The sequence below is a fragment of the Acinonyx jubatus genome, chromosome F2 (assembly GCF_027475565.1).
Source record: "Acinonyx jubatus isolate Ajub_Pintada_27869175 chromosome F2, VMU_Ajub_asm_v1.0, whole genome shotgun sequence".
Lineage (NCBI taxonomy): Eukaryota > Metazoa > Chordata > Mammalia > Carnivora > Felidae > Acinonyx > Acinonyx jubatus.
In genome coordinates this window covers 30,346,377-30,362,076 of record NC_069394.1, presented here as the reverse complement: position 1 = coordinate 30,362,076, position 15,700 = coordinate 30,346,377, and the positions used below count along the sequence as shown (strand labels likewise).

The 15,700-nt window shown below is 38.1% G+C and overlaps 1 long non-coding RNA gene across 1 annotated transcript in view; it reads left to right on the top strand.

Annotated features, from left to right (window-relative positions):
* Nucleotides 1-13,600: 13,600 nt before the first annotated feature.
* LOC128312901 (uncharacterized) overlaps nucleotides 13,601-15,700 on the top strand; it is a 78,878-nt gene continuing 76,778 nt past the window's right edge. Inside the window, exon 1 of the long non-coding RNA XR_008292827.1 lies at nucleotides 13,601-14,796. This is a non-coding gene — a long non-coding RNA (uncharacterized LOC128312901). The remainder of the gene's footprint in view (nucleotides 14,797-15,700) is intronic.

Genomic DNA, 15,700 nt, shown 5'->3' with positions numbered 1-15,700 from the left:
GCCAACCTTTTAAATACTGAAACTAATTTAGGGAAAAAAATTATATAAAAATAAGTTCTTTCCAACTTTCAATCTGACAGAAAACCAACTATATACTTGGGCAAAATTGCCAAAAACAATTATTTAGTCTTGCTGATTCTGCCAGAACGGGCTCCTTTGAAATGAAGTGTTGACAGTTAAAGTGGTGACCCAGGTGGCAAGCAAACAGTGACAGACGGCAGCTCTGCTAGTCTGAGGTTATGGTCTTGTTTGAGGCAAGTGATGTACTGGTAAACCAGCCAGAGACTCAGTGGAGAGTATTAGGATGGGAGACAGATAGGGGCTTGAATAATCAAAATTATCACCATTGAACAATATGAAAATGAAAGCAAGAAAACTATTACACATACAATAGCAGCAAAAAATAATAAAATATTTAGGAATATATTTAACAAAAAAAATACAGATTTGTAAATTGAGAACTGTAACACATTGTTGAAAGAAATTAAGGAAGTCCAAATAATTAGAAAGAAATTCCATTGTTTGTGGATTAGAAGACAGAATATTGTAAAGATTTCAAATCTCCCCAAACTGATCTATAGATTCATCATAATTCTCATTAAAATTCCGCAGTCTTTTATGTAGAAGTTTACATGCTGATTTTTAAATTTATATGGAAATGCAAAGGACTTAGAATAGTTAAAACAATTTTGAAAAAGAATAAATTTGGACATTCAGTTATAATGATTAAAATAACGTAATAATGGTATAATGATAGGCAGATAGATCAACAAAACAAAATTGATAGTTCAGAAATAAACCCTTACATTTATGTCCAACTGGTTTTCTACAACAGTGCCACAAAGTCAGTTCAATGGAGAAAGCATAGTCTTAAAAAAAAAAAAAAAATGGTGCTAGAACATTTGGGACAACTGGAAATGCATTTGCAAATAATAAGATAGAAAACAAAACTAAATTTAGACCCTATATCATAACCATATAAAAAAGTAAATCAAAATAGTTGAGAGACTGAAATGTAAGAACTAAAGCTAAAAACCTTCTAAAAGAAAATATGAAAGAAAATCTTCATAATCTTGAATTAGACAGTGTTTTTAGACATGACAGCAGAAACACAATCCATTTTAAAAATCTCTGACAAACTTGGGGGTTCCTGGGTGGATTAACTGGTTAAGTGTCCAACTCCTGATTTCTGTCCTGGTCATGATCTCACGATTTTTGAGATCAAGCCCTGCAGCTCGCTGACAGCACCCAGCCTGCTTGGGATTCTCTCTCCCTCTCTCTCTACCCCTACACACTCTCTCAAAAAAAAAAAATTTTTTTTTTTAATTTAAAAAAAATAAAAAATAAAATCTCTGACAACTGGACTTCATGAAAAACTTTTGTTTTTCTAAAGATACTATTAAGTGACTGAAAAGACAAGCCACAGATTGAAATAAACTATTTAAAACTATATATCTGATAGAAAATTTGTACCAAGAAAATATAAAGAAAACATACAATTCAATATTTTTTAAAAACATCCAATTAAAAATTAGCAAAAGACTTGAGTAGACAGCTCACCAGGATAATACATTACCCGGTAATAAGCACATGAAAGATGTTCAATATCATTAGTTGTTAAAGAAATACAAATTAAAACCACAATGACAAAAAACAACACGCATACCAAATAACTATAATTAAAAGACATCTAATACCAAGTGTTGTCAAAGATGTAAAGAAATTGGAACCCTCCATATATGCTGGTGAGAATGGAAAAAAAGTACTGTCTCTTTGGAAAACAGTCTGGCACTTTCTGAAAATGTTAACTATAAACTTATGACATGAACAACCAAATCCACTCCTAGAAATCTACCTAAAAGAAATTAAAATTTACACCCATACAGACTTCTATGAGAATGTTCATAGTAGTCTTATTGATCACAGCCAAAAGCTGGAAACAGCTAAAATGCCTATCAATTGATCAAGGGATAAACAAAATGTGGTATATCCACAAAATACTATTTCACTGGGATACTAATTCAGCAGTAAAATGGAATGATCCCACCAGGATTGAGCTGAAATGGTCTTTTGAGAATTTAGGGACAGTGATAGAAAAGTTCTAAAACTGGATGGTGGCTATGGTTGCACAGCTACATAAATTTACAAAAAAAATATTCAATTGTACCTTTATAATGGGTGAATTTTATACATAGATTACATCTCAATTAAGTTGTTGTCTGCTATGCAATATATTAACAAAGTGAGAAAAATATCCTGAAATAATTGTTTAATAAAATCTAACATGCCCCCTGCATGTGTCCATCACCCACATATACTTTCATTTAATATAGTGGCCCTTTCCCATTAAATTCTATCATGAAGCAACCACTTTGTCAGGATAGGGTTATTACAATAAAAGAATTACTATAAAGAGTAAGTTTACCCTTAACAATTCATTTCTAAAATATCTGGAAGGGATAATAGCTTTCAGAATGTTCTCCCAAAAGGGAATTATACGCTGCACACTCAACCTCACCCTCTACCCTTGGGGCTGAACCATGGGGTGGGGGTAGTGGTAAGATAAAGTAACCAGTAAAATTTTGAGGAACTAAATGCATAGGAATCTTTGGCTCCTGTATTTGGATAAAGCCCAAAATGTAGACAAAATCTCTGGATTCCTCATAGTCAAAAAGTGAACAGGGCAAAACTATCTGGAGGGAGAATCTGGGCAGAAGGTCTCTGAGATTTCTGTCAAGTTTTCTATAGCTCTAGAGTAGCAGGAAAGCAGCCAATTTTGACCTGTGCACTACAGGGAGGTACAGAAGCAGCTGGGAGAGACCAACTCCAAGGGATCTTGGAATTCAAAGAGTCAATGCCTCAAAACTTTGTTATAAGTTCCCTAGCACATAGATAATTCTGGGAATGAGGGGGGTAAGGGCACTGAAACTCTGAATATCTCAGATTACATGTATTCCTTAAGGCACAATGGGAGCATGAAACAAACAAGTTTGCTTACAGAAAAAAAGTAACATGAAATTATATTTATTCCACACAAAATCTGTGTCTGTTATCAACTATGACGTAGTGTTTCTCAACCTTTTTTATATTATCACCCCCTAACAAGCCTTCATAGAAATTTTTTTCTTTATTATCCTCTTCGTAATTTTTTTAAATGTTTATTTATTTTAGAGAGAGAGACAGAGACACAAAACGTGAGCAGGGGAGGGGCAGAGAAAGAGGGAGACACAGAACCCAAAGCAGGCTCCAGGCTCTGAGCTGTCAGCACAGAGCCTGACGTGGGGCTTTAACTCAGGAGCCAGATCATGACCTGAGCTGAAGTCAGATGCTTAACCGACTGAGTCACCCAGGTGCCCCTCTTCCTCATAAAATTTTAACACTACAAATATTACACATATTATATATATGCTGCATTTGTGTATGTGCCGTACATATAAAAAGAGTAAGATTTCTTTTTGCTTCCTCCAAGAATCTATTTTTGCCCCCTTGGTAGCAATACAGCTGTTGTTAAGAAAGCATGCTATAAAATTCCATTTAATGGGACACAGAAAAGAAACAGGTTAAATAATTGATGATGTTAACTTACAACTAGCACTTTACCAAATACCTTCCTACACAGGATTTCATTTGGCTCCTTCTGTAAACCTGTAAAGTACTATTATCCTAATTTTCACAGACAATTAAATGACTACTCTGATAATAAGCAGTTGAGCTAAAACTGGGACCCAGAAGTTCCAGCTCTAATTATGCTCTTTCTCTTTGACCCCTAGCATCAGGAAACATTCCTTTTCGGAATGGTAGCAACTCTCTCCTTTAAACCATGTAACTATAATAAGATAAATCAGTAGAAAATATAGTAGAGGGAATCACTCTATATGAGAGGGAAACTAGCCAAATGATTATTGGCCTGTTTATCTCTAATTACTAAGATTTTATATAATAGCTGAAGAGATAGTAAGTTATGCAAAATTCAACATAAAAAAGTAATGTGCAGACGATCAGGAATTTGCAATAACTTTGTTCATGCTACAACTACCCTTATCATATGTAACTCTAGATAAGTGTACTGGCATTTTAAATAGTGAGAGGCTAACATAAAAACACATGTAAAAGATTCATTCAAAAATTATTAAAGGGTATTAAATATGCATTTATAAACACAAAGAAAAAAGATTAACATGTACTCACCATATATTAACATATATTCAAAATCAAAACTTTGTTTTTAATTGTTATTAATGAGCTACAGCCTGCCCCAAAGAACTGATTTCAAACCTAAATCCATAATTTATTTATCAGCTATAAAATTATGGAGTAAAATTTGTAAATACTATTATAACTATATATACAACTCACATTTAGACTCCAGGCATATATACCAAGTATCTTATAATATATTTAATTTAAATATGCCATACAAAATTCTTATGTCAGAATTATTTATAAAGGAATCGTGGCTGTATTGTTTCCATAATCTTACTAGGATCACAAAAGGATGCTTGCTCCAAGGACTACAATTACAAGTTTATAACTGGTGTCTGAGGAGCTTTTCTTGGCAGTGACCATGTGAAATAGCAACTCTCTTTTTTTTTTTTTTCCTGTCTTTTCCCACTGTACATATTTGCCTTATCTTCTGGAAGAATATTTCATATTTTAGAAAACAAGATTGAGAAGCAAACAGCAAATGATCTGAAACAAATCTCCACATACAATCTGGATGTTTGTGCCACAAAGTAAGGAAGAATACACAAGGTTCCTACTCCAGCACTCCAAAACCTCTAGATACAGATTGGGGTGAATATAATCTTAATAATCATGGGTTACTGGATTAATGCCTTGGATTGATCCTATACTTCAGGTCCAAAATGAGAAAATCATTAGAGCAAAGAGTTGGTAAAAGACCATCCTGAAAGAAAGGCAACAAGGTCTCTTCAGAAAGAAGAGTTTTACATGTTTGTAGAATGGAAAGAATTCGAATATGGTATTAAGTCCTCTTTGGGTTTTGCAGGAATATTCTTTCTTCATGGACATCATTTGAAAGGTTTTAGCTTGCTTCAATTACTATGCTATTCCTGGTTCTAAATGGCATAATAAATACCATGAAAGAATAATACAATCAATAGATAAATGATAAGGATTAAAATAACTCAAGTAGTAACAAGTAGTGAATAAAAGCATATGGGTCATGTTAGACCCGTTTTAAGAATGTTTGAATTATTATGTATACAAAATTGACACACCAAAACACTTTATATCCTAACTCCTTTTATACTAAAAAGGGATAGGCTATCATGACCCTTCAAATTCAGGAAATTCAGATAGAAGTGCAGTTTTAAAAAGTATTTAAAACTCACTTGATTTTTAAAACAATATTTTTCTTTCATATCCTGAAAAAAACATTTAGATTGGATGGATGTCTGTGACTCAACTCTTTCCAAAAATGTATGGTGAAATGCACAAATGTACTGAATATAAGGTGACAGTGTTGAAATATAGCAGTAAGTCAACTTGAAGAAAGTACAATGTTTTGACATGCTACATTATTCCTAGATGAAGATATCAATTTATCTATAAAAATGTATACTTTGTATATGTATATAAACATTGATAATTTTGACTGAATTGATAAATCAACTTAAGTCAAATGGCATGATATTCCAGTCAAATAAAGTTTTCTTAAATGTAAAATTGTTTATTGAATGCAGCTCTCAGCACAAAGCCTCAAAAATGCCTGAATCAAATGTAGGAAATCAATTTAATGATTTTAATGCAGTCTGTACTCAATTTTTACCCTGCCAAAATGACTGTATCTATTGAGTAGAAGAGCCGACTAGATTTATAAAGCAAGAAAGAAAGGAAAAGCTAATGAACAGATTATAAGAATCACAGAAAAATTATTGATAATTAAGTGAAATATCTCAAAATGTTAAATATTAATCATATCAATAAATATAGTGAGTAAAAGTATAAAATGATAAAAAATATGAAAATACCATACTCAGGTAAAAATGTCACTGGTGAGTGGTTTAGTGAACTCTGGAAAGGACTTGATATTAAATGTTTTAGATTTTGTAGGCCATGAAGGGTGACACGAATTCTTTGTTTTGTTTTGTTTTTTTCAACTCTTTAAAAATGTGAAAACCATTCTTGGCCCAAGGCAAGGGCCAGGTCTTATTTTCATATCCTCACATGGTGGCTTGCTAAATATAGACAGATGAACTGAAAGATGGGCTTCATTATCCACTTATCTGAATTACGAAACTGTCAAATACAAGAGTAGCTTTGCAAAAGATGAAAAAGAAGAACAGTTCCCAGAATTGTCTTTCAAATATGCATGATTGCATGAATTGATTTTTCAATTCCACGTTTTTGTTAGACCAGTATGTCATCAAACACAAATCTTCACGTTATTACTGTGAATAATTATTATTGTCCAGACTGCCAATGTACTTTGAAAAGGGAGCTAATAAAACTCCAAGGTAAGGCTGTCTCTGAGAATTACATGAACTGAGTGATAGATATGGCTTCAACTTGAGCCATATATTGACCACACTCTCATTCTTTCCTCCATCCCCTCCATGGACCACCAATAAGGGGGATAGCTTAAACTACCTGTCTAGAAAGCAACTCACCAGGCAGAAGATTGGGAAAAATATGCAAACCTGAAAATCGAGCATCTTTCTCCAGCTATAAAAAGAGATGAATAGAAAGTGGAAGGGAACTGACAGTGCAATTTGTATTGCCTTACCTATTACCTGGGTGCTTACTGGGGGAAAGAGATGATACCACAAAAATTGCCCTGCCAGGAAATTGGGAAGAGGGCTCGGAATCTAAAAGACGAGCAACCACTCCTTGACTAGAGTTTCTTAACAGAGGAATGTGTGGATTTTTCTGGGGCAGATCACAAGTGATAGGTGCAAAGGCATGCCTAGACTGGAAAAGGCAAGGACCAGCCACAGTTTTCTTTGAAGTTAAATTTGGTATAGAAGAAAATCCTAAAATTTATGTGGGCTTATAAGAGGTTATAAATATTAAGTAGAAAAATGACAATCCATCAACCCCCAACAGGGACCTTGGTGTTAATTATGTGGAAGAGTCTCTGGATTAGAGGTCAAAGGACCACCATGCCATAAAATTATTATTAAGAGACCCAGCTGGGCCCTCCAGCTATGCAGTGTAACACACTATAGTGCCAGCATGTGCTGTGAGGGCAGTAACAACTGGTCACCAAACCCACTGGGATCACTAACAGCTGGAGCCAGTATAAAAACTCTCCTGGACTACTTGGGTTACTTCTTAGTACTGACGAGTGGGCAATCATACACACAGGCATCCCTATCCCCCTTCCACTAACACCCTATTGTTCTCCGTTATCATAAGAAATTAGAACCAGGAAGAAGGAACAGGAAAACCCTTGAAGGGAAACGGGATGTATAAAGTTTTCAAGTGAGCTATAACACCTAAATGTGTTTGAAGAAACTTCAGTGTCAGTCTACTGGTCTAGCTAGGTAAGGCAGGAGGTTTCTTTTTCAGCAAAGTTTGTATAGGTATAAAATGGAAGTTTCATTTTTGTTTTGCTAACTATTGTGAATTATCACAACCATAAAGCATCGTATCAGATATACTGAAAAATAAAATGATCTTTTCCTCAAATTGAATAAAGTTAGAATACAGAAGTTTCAAAATTCCATAAGAAAATATAGACATTTAGAAATGCAGAAACCTAAAGGTAATTAAGAAACATGAATAGAAAATGGGAAAATGATTATTTAAAAATGGCAGTGAAGGGGGCTTAGATAGCTCAGTAGTTAAGCAGCCAACTCTTGATTTCAGTTCAGGTCATGATCTCACAATTCATGAGTTCAAGCCCTAGGTCAACAGGTCAGAAGCCTGCTTGAGATTCTGTCTCCCTCTATCTCTGCCCCTTCCCAGCTCATGCACATACATACACACACACACACACACACACACACACTCTCTCTCTCTCAAAATAAATAAATAAACTTTAAAAAAATGGCAGTGAAAAAAAAAAAACCTCAATCTAAGATGGCCTCTGAATCTCTCACAGAATAAATTCTAGTTTATTCTTAAAAAATTAATATCTAGGTTCCCGAGACCATATCAATTTTCCCCTCATACCAAACCTGCAGGTACTGTAAGTACTGAAATGTATGAAATCTTCATAAATATTTTAAACCAACAAAGGATTAATAACCTAAACAAACATTAAACAACAAACATTGAGCTGTATTTACCATAAAATATATAGGCTATATGGTTGACAATAGTTCAAACGTTTCAGCTGTCAGATGAGGACAGCCCAAAACAAATCCAAAATGATAATAAAAATAGGCTATAACTAAGAATATATCTAGAAGTTTATGGATTGCTTCTAGAAGAGACAATCAGGATTATGATACCACAATAAACATGTTTAACAGTCGAAAGAACTGAGAGTCTTTGGTCTGGAAAAACTAAGATGTTGTATAGACAGGACATCTGACATGTCTTCCAATAACTAACAGGCTGTTTCATGAGCATATGGAAGAGAAATCAGGTTTATCCTACATGACTTCATATGCATTTGACAACAGACTTTATTATAGTCAGTGGTAGGTATAGAGGACATATTATATTGTGGGTATATTATTTATCAAATAATAAAGTCCTAACAATAAAACTGCTCAATAAAGCTGTGTTGTGTGGTAAGGAGCTCCCCATTACTCCAAGTACTTACAAAAGAGGTGGTACTCAAATGCAACAACTGAGAAAATTCACACACAGATATAGAGGGTAAGGTTAGATGGCCCTAGACCTCTTCCAATTTTACAAGTCCTTGATTGTATTTATTTTATAGTTTTCCACAGATAAAATAATGAACATGAGATGTCTGAAAATGTTTCTCAAGCCATTTCCTTTGGTCTAAAATTTTAAGAATTTTAGATAAATTCACCTTTCTGAATTTTACGGCTAAATTTCTTTATTCCTGTTACAGAGAAGATGACCAAAGGTGAAATTACAGGGCAATTAATGATCTGAAGGGTTTCAATAAGCAAGGAGTCTCAAACTCAAAGGCCTTCAGGCATCAGGTAGGTACTGCAAATTATTGCTGTGGGCAAGTAATTCTACCTTCTACTTGAAACATATCACCCTCTTGAATGCTCTTGTTTTTCCAATGTTGGTAAAAGACATGGTATCTTACCTAAGTTAATGCTAGTTGGTGTCAAATAAATACCAAGGTAACAGTTCAGTGCATTTGTGCTCAGGGGGTGTCTTTTTGCACTCAGGGTCTTTCTGTCCTGTGGCTCTGAAGATCTAGGACATTCCAATTCAGCCTTCAAAAGGAGGAAAAGGGAGAGTAGAGATTATTAAACAAGTTTAAGAATTTATTTAAAAGATCAACAATAATATTGATTTGTTTAAAACATTTTTCCTAAGAACATACAATCTGTCTCATGGTTAGACTTCAGAACATTATCCTCCAAACATGAATATCTGCTTAGGGATAATTTTAGATTCTACTAAGGATGAAAAAATACATAATAAACCAGAACATATTGCTTCCCACTTTAATTTTATGCTGGAGGTATTGGAAAGATAGAAAAAACCAAATGAAATAGAAATAAAGAGTCTGCACAGTGTCCGTGGGCGATTTGACTTTGGCAGGGCTCCTTGGGTCCAGTTCACTAGCTCTTGCTTGTTTGTTTTACCAATGGAGAAAATATCTGGTTTATCGCTGAACATTTTTCACAAGTTAAATGTGACATTTTCTTTTTCCTCTAATGCTGTCTCATCATATTGTTTCTGAACCAGTGGTATCCCTAAAGCTTTTTCCAAAAATGGAAGCTGTGAAACTAATTATTTTAAAAATCAGCCATGTCCTTACTTTGTCACCCAGATGTCTAGCCTTGTGCATTGCACTGAGCTTAGTACTAATCCTCATTAAGCATTCAAGTTTGGCCAGAATTGGTCTGAACACATAGTTTAGCTACTCTAAAATGTCTAACCAGAGTCTTGTTTTCTTAAACAAACAAACAAACAAACAAACAAACAAAAACAGGCTGGAGCTTTCCAATCACAAGTAAAGAAACTTGCATCTCAAATCAGTTTCTAGGGGCGCCTGGGTGGCTCAGTTGGTTGGGCATCCGACTTCGGCTCAGGTCGTGATCTCGCGGTCTGTGAGTTTGAGCCCCGCATTGGGCTCTGTGCTGACAGCTCAGAGCCTGGAGCCTGCTTCAGCTTCTGTGTCTCCCTCTCTCTCTGCCCCTCCCCAGCTCATGCTCTGTCTCTCTCTCTGTCTCAAAAATAAATAAAATATTTAAAAAAAAATCAGTTTCTAAACAAGGGAAAAAATGCACTGTATCATCTAATTTTGAAGGACCCAAGCTACTTTTGCTAAAACACCTACCCACTCTTCCATTTTCCTAAATGCTAAAGTTTACCCGGGAATCAAAGCAAGGTGTTAGTACGTTCTAATAAGGAATTTATTGCCTTTCAACATTCATTCAACTAGTGCCAATGTGGCTCTACTGATGTGTCAAGAACTGTTCTTGACAGCTCTGTACCCAATACACACAGTTCTTGCCCCACAGTTTGCATATGAGAAAAAGGGACATTAGCAATTTAGAAACTTGCCAAAATCACAGAGGTAGTAGAGGCTAGAACCAGGATTGCAACCCACCCATTTATTTATTTAGCAAATATTTATTGAGCATTGTGGTGTTCCAGGCACTGTCTGGGAACTGTTGATATAGTCCAGTCCTCTGCCCTCATGGAGCTTATATTTTGATAGAGGGTCAGCACAATAATTGAAACAAACAAGAATCACTCCATAGTGATAATTTATTTAAACATAAAACAAGGAGGTGACAGATTGACTACATCTGTGAGAAGAGTACTCATGCTAAGGGAACACCTAAAAGTTTCTCAACTTTGACACGATTGCCACTCTGGGACTGATAATTTTTTGTTGTAGGGGAACATCCTGCTTGCTATAGGATGTTTAACAGTATTGGTAGCCTCTACCCACTAGATGCCAGTAGATCTTCTGTTAGTAGGTCTTGACAGCCAAAATTGCTAAAATGTCTTCAGGGTGACAAAAATCACACCTAATTGAGAACCACTGACCCAGGGCAGTTTTTCAGGTAGGATCAGGTTTGGTATGTGTTCAAAAGAAGTTCATATTGAGTAAGGAGGAGAGGGGCAGGAGATGTGGTTATAAAGGTAGGTGAAGTTCCCACCAGGCAAGGACTTTTAGGCTAGGGGAAAGAATTCTGACTTTACTTTAGGCTGCCTCTTACTAGCCTGCTGTTGTTGTTGTTCAATAGTCACTGAGATTTTCTCCCTCTTGATTTTTCAAGACCTCTTCACCCTCAAGCTTTTCCAGCCTCTCCTCAAGTCTCACATTATCCAAGTTCTCTAGGCCTCCCTCATCTGTCCTATCCTGCTTTCTCTTATAGGTTCCTGGGGTTTGGCACTTTGGTTGCACGGACCTTTCTCTTTCTTGGTGTCTTTTCCCTGAAACACAGTTGTCTTGCCATTCCTGGAAGAAATGTTATTCAGGCTTTATGAGCCAGTTCAAATATCTGCCTCTCCAAGTTGTCTTCCTCAACTCCTTTCTGCAGACAATACCGTAGCATACATGGGAGTGCTTTTTGTTCTTCACATCTGAATCAAGTTCTTCTCACTCACTGCAGCTTCCCAAAGGATATGAGCCAAATCTCAGTCATCTTTTATTCTCCATTAACTACCAGTGCCTGACATGTATATAGGTTTGTTTCTCCACCAAAATCTATGTTACTGTTTTGAACCTTCTTCCAAATATAAGAATACTACCTAAGAAAAATTCTTCCTGTCTTTCCATCATCATTGAGAGATACATTCTTCAATTTTTTCTTTAGTAAATATTGACTGGCACATTTTACAAATAAAATGTACAGAATCTTGGCAGTACACACACACACACACACATACACATACATGTATTCACTCAAAGTTAGCTACTTAGAAAATATATCTTTAAAATTATAGTTGTTATAGGCCATTCTTCTGAAAGAGTTATGTTATATCGGTTGGATCTAAATCAAGGTTTCAAAAGTAACAAATGTGAGGACCTAATTGTTAAGGGAGCTCAGTATACTCCGGTTGTGACTAATACACTTAAAACTTCTCTCACATCACACTACAAGCATCAAGACCTGTCCCACCCTGCAAGGATTAGGATCCAATGATTTGGAGTAAATAGATCAAGGAGTTTATAACCCACAGGTCTTATAAAATTTCCTCTCACAAATGCATTATTTTAATAAATGTCTTCAAAGTCAATGGTGCTGATTTTATGATGTGTACTCATACGGTCAAAGAGAAAGCAGCAGTAAAACCTGCCAGTTGATGAGTCAAATTGTAAGCAATGTGCTGCTTTGTAAACTTGGCTGAGTGAAAGCAAAATGTTGAACTAACAAAAACGATGATTATAAGATCAACTCCTGCATTTAGATTTGATCCAAATCAGAACAAGATTCTAAGCTCAGCTGGCACTGTGTTTTGCGCACAGTAGGCATTTAATAAATATTTACTAAGTGCATGAGTATGCTTTGCCACTCACCTGTTTTCTTAATATTAAACATCTGATACATTTAGTTATAGCCTTTTCACATGATTGAACTTTGTCAAAAACAACAAATCTATAAACAGCAGTCTGAATTAATTCTAGGGGGAAAAAATGCAGCCCAAGTGTGTGGTGAGCTTAGCCTTGCAATGAAACCATTAAACACACTTCTCAATCCCCCTCTCCTTCATTCTTCTGCTTTAAGATACTGCCTGAACCAAGAACTCACATGGACAAGGCAGAGCTGGATGTGAACCCCTCTTCTGGAGTGTTTGCCAATGGGATAAGAGTCCAAAGGAACCAGAACATTGTTCTCTTAGCTACTACTCATCACAGGCATCATCATAACATAATATTTATTGCAACTGACCCCATGACTACCAGAGAGGTCATTTTTCACAATGATTCCAGCTGCCCTTTTTATCCGCCCCCCCCCACCCCCGCCCCCGCCCGCAACAACTGATAAGTTTACCTAAGACAAGGAGGTGGTTCCACTGGGCCTATTTTTGTATTACCACCATGGAAGCATATAATTTAAGATTAAAGTTAAGTCAGGAAATTCCCTGTATCAATCCCTTAAAATAGTAACAGTGGGCTGGAAGAAGTGGCTTCCTGTTTTCTTTTGTTTTCATATTTCTCCTAACCTTACCAGTCGTTTGAGTTGTGTACATTCACTCAAGTAACAGGACACACGTGTGAAAACAGCCTAGCTATCAAAGGTTTCCAAAAGCTTTTAGAAAATTATCACCCTTCCAGAAGGATTATCCAGTGTCCAGATCCAATGTATGTTCTGAACAAAGCAAATGAAACACACTACTGTAGGCTTTAAGAGCATGTATTAGAAACAGTATTTCCTGCAGCCCTAGCTAGTGATAACATTACGTACTTAACTTTTGGTAATAATCCAAATAAGCATTATCTTTAAAGCTGCTTTTACTTAAATCACCTTTGCCCTTCCTTCTTCGTTGTTTTCATCGTCCCCTTCCAATTAGACCCCAAGACAGAGGCCGACCGTGGCCTAAACTGGCCACCACCATATCTCCCAGCCCAGTCCTCTTCTAAAACCTTGCCAATCCCATCAAGATAATGCCGTCCGCGTCCTCTTCCAGGTTAGCCTTTGTGACCGCCTCAGCCAATAACGCAAGTGACGCTGTGCGACTTACGATGGAACTGAAAACGCAATCCTTCTAGGAACGCGCGCTCTCGGAATGCAGCCACCGTGTGGTAAGGCAGCAAAGCCTTCGGCGACGACCAGGGCAGCGTGCGCACTGAGCCGCAGCCGCCGGCGGAAGCCTCACCGCCGGCGGAAGCCTCTCCTCCGGGAAACGCAACAACAAGTAGCAAGATGGCGACCACCGACCGCAGCCGCGGCTCGCGCTCCACAAGGCGCGCCTGAGAGGCCTGCGCAGGCGGAAGGCCAAGCGGCAGAAGGCGGCCCCTGAGGAGATGCAGCCGCACCTCAGGGAGTAGCAGGGACAACTCAGGGAGGAGCGCCACCAGGAACACTGAAGACGCTGACAGAGAGAGTCGCAGGAGGCCGACGAACTGCGCTGTGGAGATGGTGGAGACAGCGGGCGCCATGTGCCCCTCCCCCCAACCACACAGTCACAGGCTGCTCGGACTCCCCCCCGCCTGACCTAGGGTCCCGGGCGTCCACCAAAGGGGAGAAGCCGACCAGAGCCTGAGGGGGCAGTCCACCACCCCCTGCTCTCCGAGCCCATGTCCTCTCGCGCCTCCCTGCACGAACACAGCCGCCCCCAAGTCCAGGGAAAACCTGCCAGCCCCGCGGAGCCCTCCTGAAGCCCCCGGCATGCATGTCCCAAACGCCAGACCCGGCCACGTCGCCGGCCGCCAGTGACAGGCCGGGCACAGGACCGACCGAGAGGGGCCAACGCTGGCAGGACTCAGCGCACTGACCCCGTCACCCGGCCTCCATCGAGGGGATGACCCCACCGCCCAAGGCTGGGATGCCAGGAACTCTCTGGCCTGGGACTTGAACCCCTGAAGGAGCAGGCACTGAGAGCTGGCCTTCCTGTGGAGGAGCCTTCTGAGCCAAGACTGGCACGTCTTCCCAAAAGTATACCCCACTCGGCCCTCGTCAGATTTATGAAAATTAAAAACAAAACAAAACTCTAAGCTTCAGCCCTTGCTAAGCCTCAAAGTTGACAGCCAACCCCAATCTGACAGACGTGAGTAACCCATCTTAAAAGTACATCTTTCAGACTAGAGCCATCTCACTGATACCACATGGTGCAGATAGGCCATTCCCGCGGAGCCTAACTAAATGGCAGATTTATAAGCCAAATAAATCACTGTTGCTTTTTTGAGGCCACTAAATTTGGGGGGGGAGGGGTTGTTGCCCAACAATAGATAACTTGATACATCCTGCCTCCTGTCTGTATAATCTCTTATCCGTCTACTCCTTGTCACCTGCGTCCTAAATTCAGATTCTCATCACTTGCCTAGAGTATTGCAATAGCTGACTCCTTTCCTTCCCTCTAGTCTCTCCCTGGTTGACTTTCATTTCCACAATTCTCTATCTTGCTAACTTACATCTTGTTTATATTACTTCCCCAAAACACAGAAAAGAATTTGAACCGTGATCTGAGAAGTTCTCAGTATCTTTCTGCGGTTCTCAATTCTGGCTGTCCATCAGAATTACCCACGGAATTTTTTAAACCAATGCTTGAGCCTCAACTCAGAGAGTCCTATTTAACTGGTATAAGCTGGAAACTAGCCTAACGTTGGTATTTTCTTAAAGGTCTCCACATATTCTAAATGGCAGTCAAAATGAGAACCACTGAAGCCATCGTGGGCAGAAAAGAAGATGCAGGGATAGGTAGGAGGAGAACATGGCCAACACCAGTATTCAAGGTATCAGTAAAGGATGGAGATGAAGACTGATCCAGAGTTTCAGAGTAAGAGGAAAAGCAGGGGATTAAAATATGAAGAAAAGTAAATGATCGGGAGTAGAAATAGAAATGTTAGGAGGACATTGAAGATAGTTCAGAATGTTCATGAATTCCTTATGTTGTTTTATTATAATAGGACGATTAATACAGTTGTGATACGCAAAGGTAACTCCCGAGTTGA